General features: G+C 36.0%; 1 non-coding gene across 1 annotated transcript; it reads left to right on the top strand.

Moving 5' to 3' along the window:
• The first annotated feature begins 599 nt into the window (after positions 1 to 599).
• Positions 600 to 672, top strand: Trnav-aac20 (transfer RNA valine (anticodon AAC) 20). Its single transcript has one exon. It is a non-coding gene; the product is annotated as a tRNA-Val (tRNA).
• Positions 673 to 9,647: the final 8,975 nt, after the last annotated feature.

The raw sequence follows: 9,647 nt of genomic DNA, 5'->3' as shown, positions 1-9,647 counted from the left end.
ACGAGAGTGGCAATGACTCAAGTTTGGAAGAGTCAAAGTCAGATGATATTTTGGAAACCTGCAGACTGAATAGGAACATGTATTTACTTTTTAGGAAATTCACGATATCACTTCAGTGTCTCACAACTGTGATATCCCACAAAAGCAACTGCAGTATCATCTTGAAATATAAGAATGTGCTGACATCATAAATTGCCTCCACTTATGAATATTCTGAATTATTAGAGATCATAAACCTTTAACTTTATTCTGAAGAAGAAAGAGTACAAACCAATAAACAAAGCGACAGTCCACACTAGAGGTTCTTTGCACTAACCACTCTTGAATGTGAATAAGATCTTTAGTTTACTTGAGAAGAATACAATACAGTATACAAGACTTAAGGTTTAAGTCCATTTTGCTACATAACTGTTTTCCTTGTTATCTCTGAAAAGTAGAGAGTTATATCCCAAGCTACGGTATGTTGAAGGCTCCATGACAAGGAATTCAGCATGGTCTGTAAACACAAAAGCTTTCAATTTCACAAACAATTTCACAGTGCAAGAAGTCTGCACTGTGAACATAGGCATATGAAGTCATAAGATGATCCTTCCCCGGGGTTGGGGATTTAGCTCAGTGGTAGAGCGCTTGCCTAACAAGCACGAGGCCCTGGGTTCGGTCCCCAGCTCCAAAAGAAAAGAAAAAAAAATTACTACAGTAAGATGATCCTTCCCCAATTGAGCTTCAGATGAGAATCATCTGCCATATTGCAGGTTTGCAGAAGACACGGGTAAGTGATTTTGACACTCATGTCTCACAGAAACTTACAATAGCATGTGTTACACTAAGCCACTATATCTGTGGTAGTTTTTTCACTAAGTACTAAACAATTAATAACTTTATCCACCTAATTATAGATGTATTTAAAGTAAGTTAATAGAGAGAAGCTTCTACCATGAATCAGAGCCACAAGCAGTAATTGCTTCTGTGTTACATCCCCATTACACTCTGGTTCTCCACCCCCACCCCAGGCCCTTCCCACAGACCTCCAGTGACAGAGCAGTGACTAATAGTAATGGTATTGTGACTGTGGGACAATACTTTTCACTCAATACTCCTCTAAAGACCAATGCTTACTCTAGCTGAGTAAGCGGCACGGGTCTTTCTTCTTCTTCCTCAACTCTTCATCGTGTTAGACTGACATTGTTGAGCCTACAATCTCTCTCTCTCTCTCTCTCTCTCTCTCTCTCTCTCTCTCTCTCTTCTCTCTCTCTCTCTGAAATAAATTAGAAATAAAGAGAAGGACCTTGGGTATTTTATAGTTTCTCTCTTCTGAACTTCAACTCTAGCCTAGGTTAGAAGGTTGTGTGTGTGTCATATAATAGGAAACGCATGAAGTCTCAGTAGACAAATACTCATCCCCCATTAAGTATGATCAGTAATCCATAGAAACTGAACATGACCTTACTCTTGGGCTTTGCTATTATTTTCTTTCTATTTCACCCTTTTCTATGTATAAAAAGAAATGCAGTAACCACAAATAACTTTAAAAGTAAAGCTCGGTTACAAAGGGTGGAGAATAAAGAAATTAGAAAGAAGAGAAAAGGCAATACAACTAACCTAACTGACATTTTAAGCAGTCCTGTTCTGCATTCTGCTTGTGGATTCAGTTTTTCTGGAGCTCTTGTGGTCATGACAGACTTGTGTTAGGCCATTGCAAACTTTCACTCAGATTTCAGCCTGTAAATTCCCCTGTTTCGGTAGCAGTCTGATTCCTGTGTGTCTCTTGCTCTGTGGTCACAGGAACCCGGGCTGTTTGTTCTTTCTGCACACTGATGATACACACACTGTTCCTCTTAGGTAGCTGGTCCTTCCATATTTGTCTCCTCCTCACAGGTTTGCCCTTTCTCCAGCTCTGCATCCTTATTTATTTATTTATTTATTTATTTATTTATTTATTTATTTATTTAGTCACTTTAGATCCCATTTTTCCCCTGTGCTCAAAGACAAACACATGTTCTTTTGGTTGGTTTCTACTTCAAAATTCTTTATGGAAACAAATAAGATAAATATATAAATGCATACAGAGATATTGAACATTTCAAGAAACTATGAAATTCGGTCACAGCATAAAATCTTTGGTGACTAGTGTTGCCCCTTTGACACCAAAGCTACAAACAATCGCTCTCTTATTTTATCCAGAATTACAATTTGTCTCATAGTTATGATGATGAGAAAGACTAAGTCTGTGAATTTTATACCATAAACCAAAATGGTAGGAGGGGAGCTAAAATGACTTGGTGTATGAAATGTACTTTGGAAGAATAATTGTCTCTCTGTTACAGTAAGCAATGGCATACTGAAATACATAATTGTGTATGATACCATCACTAGAGTCCACCATGATAAATTCATATTTTAGGAGAAATTCAGTGGAACTCATAATTTTCCTTCTAATGAACTTTGACATTTTGTAATTATATAATAATAGCCAACATGATGAATGTATGCCTGGTTTTATATTTTTCATATAAAACAAATTAAAAGGCACTATAAGATTTTTTAATTAAAAGTATAATGATATTAATTAATTTAGACATTTGGAGTCTTATTGTGTTCTATATAAAAGAATTACCAACTGATCCAGTGTACCATTTCTGGGTATACACTTCTAATAAAACATTCATCTGTGATATAATTATCTATTTGAAGATATGCTATTTATCATCACATAATATCAATTTTCTATGTGTGTCCATATCTATACATGTATGGGTATGTGTAGTTTTTATAGTATATATATATATATATATATATGTGTGTGTGTGTGTGTGTGTGTGTGTGTGTGTGTGTGTGTGTGTGTGTGTTGGGAAAGTCTAGCATGTCCAGAGATCTCCTCTGAACTCCAAGCAAAATGGAGGAGTCATTTTTCCAGCAGGGCTTCCCCTTCTCTGACCTTATCTGGGGAGCCTGACTTACCACAGTTTCTGCCTGAGGAAGTTTGCACAGAGTTTGGAAAATCTACAAGTTCAACTTCGTCTTTCCCAGTAAGAATCTGCCCACCAAGTGGGATTCCTGGACTGCCTCTGCATGCAAATGAGGCACTCCTAGTATATTAAACTATAGGCAATGGTTTGCATTCACCCTGAAAACTTCCCACTTTCAGGGTTCATATATAGCTTTTGTTCACTCCAACAAAGTACATGCACACAAGCTGTTTCACTGAAGATCATCTAAAAGCTGTTTTTCTGAGTACCACTAAAAGAGGTATAATATTAAAAACCTGGGGGAAGGCACCCCACTCTGACCCCACTCTAGGCTGAACCAGGATCCTGCAGACCCCATGGTTTCCAGGTTCTGCCTCAAAGTATGAATATGCTAATGGACTTACGTAAAAATACTACTGAAGTTTATTGAACATGTTATTTAAGTTACGTCAAATACATTGGTCTCTTCCAATGTTCCTTTTATCCTTCATTCAGCAGCATCAGAGTTCTGTTTAATCTATGGTTGATTCTGTCTCAATGTACAGAGATTGTGAATTAAGACATTTTCACTGTGGCTAGCTGGAATACATCCTCTTCCAGGCTTGTGTGAGTCCTCCATATTTTCCTCTCATTGTGTGGGTGTTTTCTTTGTCCCTAGCCTCCAGCTGTTGTCTCACCTACATGCTTGTGCTCAGCAGGAAACACACGTGCACAGTACCTTTGATAGCTGCCCACAGCTCTCTTTGTGCACTTCCCCTTTATGGTACCTAGTTGCTCCGTGTAAAATTAGTGAAGTCAGTCATCCTACACATAGTCAATGCTGGGAGCTCTCTCACTTAAATAACATTTCTATTCTCCTACAGCAGCTCTGAAACTCCCTAGGCATGAGGCTTGGCCAATTTGAAGCTCACTTCTCTGAAGAATTATTCTCCTCTATTGCTTCATATGCAATCATGGAAATTATTACTTCTATAATTGGCCTACGTGTTAGTGCTTTCAAGTGGGAGGATAAATTCAATCCCTGTTAGTTCAACCTGCTTGGAGGCAGAGGTCCAATGATGCCAGATTTTGAATGAGTTACACAAGGTAGCACAGTAATTTTTCTAGTGTTCCTCAGGTATAAACCCATAATTGAATGTATTTACTCGGATCAAAGCTAATAAATAAAGGTCATTTTACACTGCAGAATATAACAGATGATCAAGTACACAGGAACATATAGTTCCAATGTTAATAGGAGGGAGAAAAAGAAACACAAAAAAAGCATTGCTTCTGTCCTACACACAAGCCCCTCTGTTATTGAACAAACCCTTATCATTCCCCATTAAGCTGTTTGATTACAGCTATTACCCACCCCCAACACACACACACACACACACACACACACACACACACACACACACACACTTTTCGCTTCACAGTCTTTTTAGTTTTACTTGAATTAGTTAAGTAAAGCTTGATGTATAACCTGACTGGGAACTCTACATCTTTCTTGTGTTGGCTTAACTGGATGAGTACCATGTATAACTTCAGCCCTGTCTACGTCTACAGCCTACAATCCGCTCAACATCCAAAGCATTCTTCCAGAAAGCCGTGCAGACTACTCCCACAAGAGGACGTCTGTCAACGATTTGGAAACCCAAGTAAGGTTTGTAAAGAGATCATCTTGTATGGATGCCTCACCTGTCAATTAAAAGGTTAATAGCCAATGGCCTATGGCTTAGGCAGGAAATAGAGGTATGACATTGGGAGGAAAAGGATTTGGGGGAGAAGGAGCCACAAAAAGGGGTCTAAAGAGATGTGAGGAGACAGACACATGGTAACTGAGCTCAGGTAGCCAGCCACGTAGCAAAATGTAGTTATGATCTAGTCATAACCTTGCTGTATGGTCAAGGAATTTGTAAATATAACTTAGGTCTGAATCTTATTTCTGAGAGCATGGGGCTGGGAGGCAGAACCAGGGCCTAGCTACAACAAAGGTTTTCTTGTCTTATTAAGCAGGATTCATGGCAATACCTTTGCGTTATAGGTGATTTTTCTAAAATATCTACTTTACTTAAACATAGATATTATTGTAACTAGCTAGCTAACAAGAAATTTCTGCTTGGCCTATATTCAAGAGCTAATTCTGCATATTACTAACATTAACAAAATAAAGACAGATGGCATTTTCCACTTCTTTAATACAATAGTGTTTATTAATGCAATTATTCTATTAACTGAAGTGTGGCTTTGTTTTTTAATTAAAACCATTCTAATATTTACAAAAGAGGATTAAAAAGACTCCTTATTGACTATGCATAGGTGTGTAGCATATACAATAATAGAGGCACAAGCTAAGCTGAAAAAAAGCATAGACCATCTAAAGATGCATAATGAGTGCCAGATCTTTCTAATCTTACATTTTCCTTTTATTTTCAAAGTGGTGAATCTTCCATCACTTCTGTCTTCCTTGTAAAAATATGCCTTTCAGGTTTAGTGTCTAAAATCACGAAAGACACTGCAATTTTTATTGAGAAAATAGTTACTTTCTGACATTTTTTCAAACAGTTCTTTTGTTTAAATGCTATAATAATAACAGTCATTTAATTTGAAAACATTGTATGTGGTATATATGAATAATCTTAATGATTTCTGAAGCTTTGAAATAAAGAGTATAATACCAAACTCATTATTTCTCTGTAGATATGGAAACAGAGTTACAGAGGGTTCAGTGGACATCTGAAACTCCTGTAGTGAGGCTTTACTGGAGAGGACAATTCTAGGAATACTAATGCCTTAAATAAGGTACTTAGCAATATATTATTTTTGTGTGGCTTTTCCTGAAAATACGGGAGCAATATTCATTCATATAGGGTAAGTAATTCACAACAGAGCAAAGGAATAGTTCTACCCAAGTCTAGCTTAGTGAAACAGTAAGTTTATTAGAGCAAGGATGAGGGATTACTTTTGGAAGCATGATAGGGGTTATTTACAGAAGCATGCATCACCAGCATGCATTATAGCAGCTGCATTAACAAAAGGGCCATCTTAGTCTGAATGGTGGTGATTCATAAAATCTGCAACTTCTCTAGGAGCTGATCTCACTGTACAAAATACAGGAAGCTTTTTCAAAGACTCTCCTTCCTAGAACTTATTACTGCTAGGGGTGGGGGTAGGGGGAGGCAATATGAGTTTTGTAAGTTTTGGGAATATCTGAGACTTGTAAGTTTTCTTTGTTTCCTGAGTCCATTTATCTTCCCTGTTCCATCCAACGGGCAATGTTTAAATTTAGAATAAATTACTGCATAATTATGTTACCTTATACGTGATGAAATCAGACATAAAAGAAAATAGTAAAAGGAGATAACAGATAGGGGTTCAATAAACAGGTGAGTAAATAAATAGGCTATAGATGTGATAGACAGATGTTCACCATTGTGTGGCTTATAGCAACATACAAAGAAGATACAGTCTCTAAAAACAACTCATTTTAAAATAATGGAATGCATTTGTCAATGCACTATGATCGCCATGATGGCATTGAATTATATGTGTGCTGATTTAATATGCTCTTCATATAATTCTACAAAAAAACAATGATTGAAAGGAATATGAATACATCTTATGTTGGGAAATGTATGTTCAAAACAAAGGAAAAGATGAAAAAGAAAAGGAAAAAATGGAAAGCCAAAATTGATATATCTTGTTTTCTTAAAGTAGCAACACTGCCCATGTTCATGAAATGTGATGACAATCATAAACAATTCAGAATTTGGCTATTACTATATGTTTTGAAGAAAATAATAACATTCAGTACCAATAGGATAAATATTATTTTTAAGGAAAAAGGAGGATTGGGAAATTGCAAACACACAAAGAAAAATCAATAACTCTTACCATAACAAATATAAATCCAAAATATCAGTTATTGAATTTCTGCAACAAATATCCAAAATTTGGACAGAAATGTGAAAATATAACAGTGTATGAAAGTTTTATTTGAGGATATATATTTTAGTTAATTTAGCACTTATTAGATAAATAATTCTGTCTTCAATTCGTAACAAATGTGCAATTGAGTGTGATTTGATTCTTGTTTTTACAATCTATATTCAGGGATAATAATCATACTTTAATAGGGTTCCTAAAAATTGAACTACAATAGTTTAAATAATGAAATTGCCCACCTTAGTAAATTGTATAATCTTAATAATATAATTGTTTCTCAAAAATAATACAATTGATCTCAAAATAAAAAAGAAAATAGTAAAATTTTCAGATGGACCTAAGTATCCTTCAGGTACTTCTCAGATGGACAAACTTATCTTTATACAAATGGATGAATCTTTCCTTGGACCTATGAGCACAGTGATGCCTAGGTGTTCATTCATTGAATTTTAACTACCTTTAGTAGTCACAGTATGTAGAATAATGGCTTCAAAACATGTTTACATCCCAATCCTTGAACCTTATAAGCATAGTCATTTATATCTCGAAATGTAAGATTAAGCATGAACATTGATCTTGAAGTTTCCAGAAGTCTTGTGTGATATAGTGATTGTTTAAACAGGCTGAATCATTTAGTGCTATCTTCAGATGGGGACAGAATAGTAAAAGAGAGACCAGAGAGGAATCTAACATCCCTGATCTTGAAGATGGAAGGGAATCTGATGAAGGGCTATCAACTGCCTTTAGAAGATCCAGAGCACAAGAAAATAGACCCTTCCTTAGAGCTTTCAGAAAAAGAATGTAGCTCAGTAAACATAATTTGAGCTTAGTGAAAAGGTGTCTGTATGGGATTTGAGTCATATGTAACTATAATACATTGAAGGCATTTTAATACACTATGCTAAATTTGTTTAGCACTTGTTGATGGATATTTGCTTCAGCAATAAAAAATTCAATGCAAACTATTTTTACATTCAATTAACAAGAAAGTATGTTGTATTGTTCCCCAGATAGCACTGGCTCTGTGAGACTATGCAAAATACATTCTACATTTCTTTACATAAAGATACTAAATCTATCATGTTGCTTTTCATGTGCTAGGTGGAGGTATCCATTATCTATTTGTTTGTGTCTATTCTTCTTTTCCAGTATTTTATATTATAGTTTGCCATTCCTTCATCTACATTAGATGAATCTCCAGTAGTCTGAATAAAATGACATGCAAGTTCTTATTGGGAAAATATAGGTAGGCTTTTGGTGTTGAGATTGCCCACAGGATGTTCTTTATGGACTCACAAAACCAGTGTCTCTGTGCGTTGACATTATCATCAGAAGTAGAAATGTAATACTATCCTTTACTCCAATAATATCCTTTACTCCAATCATAAGTATTTCTCCCTAATAATAAATGATTGTGGATTGATCTTGGGGAGTCTTATGGAAGAGTAGGAGGAAGGATTGTGGGCCCTGAAGGGGATAGGAACTCCACAGGAAGACCAAAAGAGTCAACTAACCTGAACCCTTGTGGCTCTCAGAGTCTCAACAACCAACCAAAGAACATACATGGACTGCCCCATGCATATGTAGCAGATTTGCGGCTTGGTCTTCATGTGGATCTTGAACTAAAATGGGGGCTATCCCAAAAGCTGTTGTTAAACATGGGGTTTGTTCTACTAACTGGGCTGCCTTGTTTGGCCTCAGTGGAAGAAAAAGGGTCTAGCTTTGCAGAACCCTGTAATGCCAAAGTAGGGGGATACCCAGGGGACCCCACCTGCTCAGACGAGAAGGGGAGAGGAGGCAATGAGGGAAGGACTGTGGAAGGGGTGACCAGGAGCAGGTCAGTGAGCAAGATATAAAGTGAATAAGTAAAAAATTAAAAAATAACTGGATATGTAATGCAAAAGAAGTAAATTTATTCATATGTTGTATAACTTTCTTTAGACAAACATACTGATTATTGATGTAAGAGAACCATTATCAGATTAAACATCAGCTAGTCTCAAAAAATGTTCTATTTATAACAACACTAATCGTACACATTTAAAAACAGCTAATCAAAACACAGTCATAGCACTTAATAGTGTACTTACACACATTCTGCAGAGGTGCAGAGTTAGTTTTCACATTAATATTATACACATTTGAATAAAACTACATTTATATGATAATTTAAAATGATTTTCTAGTTCTTCAAAATGGCAATTTAAGACATTATTACCTGATATTAATTTTGGAAGGTATTTTTGGAGTCTTTTTTGTCCAATCTTCAGCTACATTAAGAATCTACTTTCTGATTGAAATATGTTGACCAGATGACTAAAGCCATTTGTTATTTATCTATCAATCATGGAAAAACTAGAGAGATGAATGATACTTGGTAGAAGAGAAAGAGAGAGATTTCCAGTTATGGAAAGTGGAAATTATCATGGTCTATTTTGCTCTCCTTTTGCAAGTCATTTATTGTCTGTCCCTTTGTTAGACCTACCATCTTTATAAATATCAAAAATGTAAAGACTATTATTCCTAGCCAACTACTGACTCCCACCCATGCAAAAGCTAAGAGTGCCATCAGGTGACATCTGAAGCCCATAGCAGAGGCCCTGCCCTTCTTTACTCCTTCTATCTGATGTTTCCACCACCAGCTTTCCATCACTCAAACAAAATGCCTAAGATCTTTAACCTTGCAGTTCTAGGTTTTGTATTGCATTCACATACATTTTGAAATTTATATTAGATTCTATTTTAAGATTT

The sequence above is a fragment of the Rattus norvegicus genome, chromosome 14 (assembly GCF_036323735.1).
Source record: "Rattus norvegicus strain BN/NHsdMcwi chromosome 14, GRCr8, whole genome shotgun sequence".
In the NCBI taxonomy this organism is placed as follows: domain Eukaryota; kingdom Metazoa; phylum Chordata; class Mammalia; order Rodentia; family Muridae; genus Rattus; species Rattus norvegicus.
This window is presented reverse-complemented; position numbering and strand designations above follow the sequence as displayed.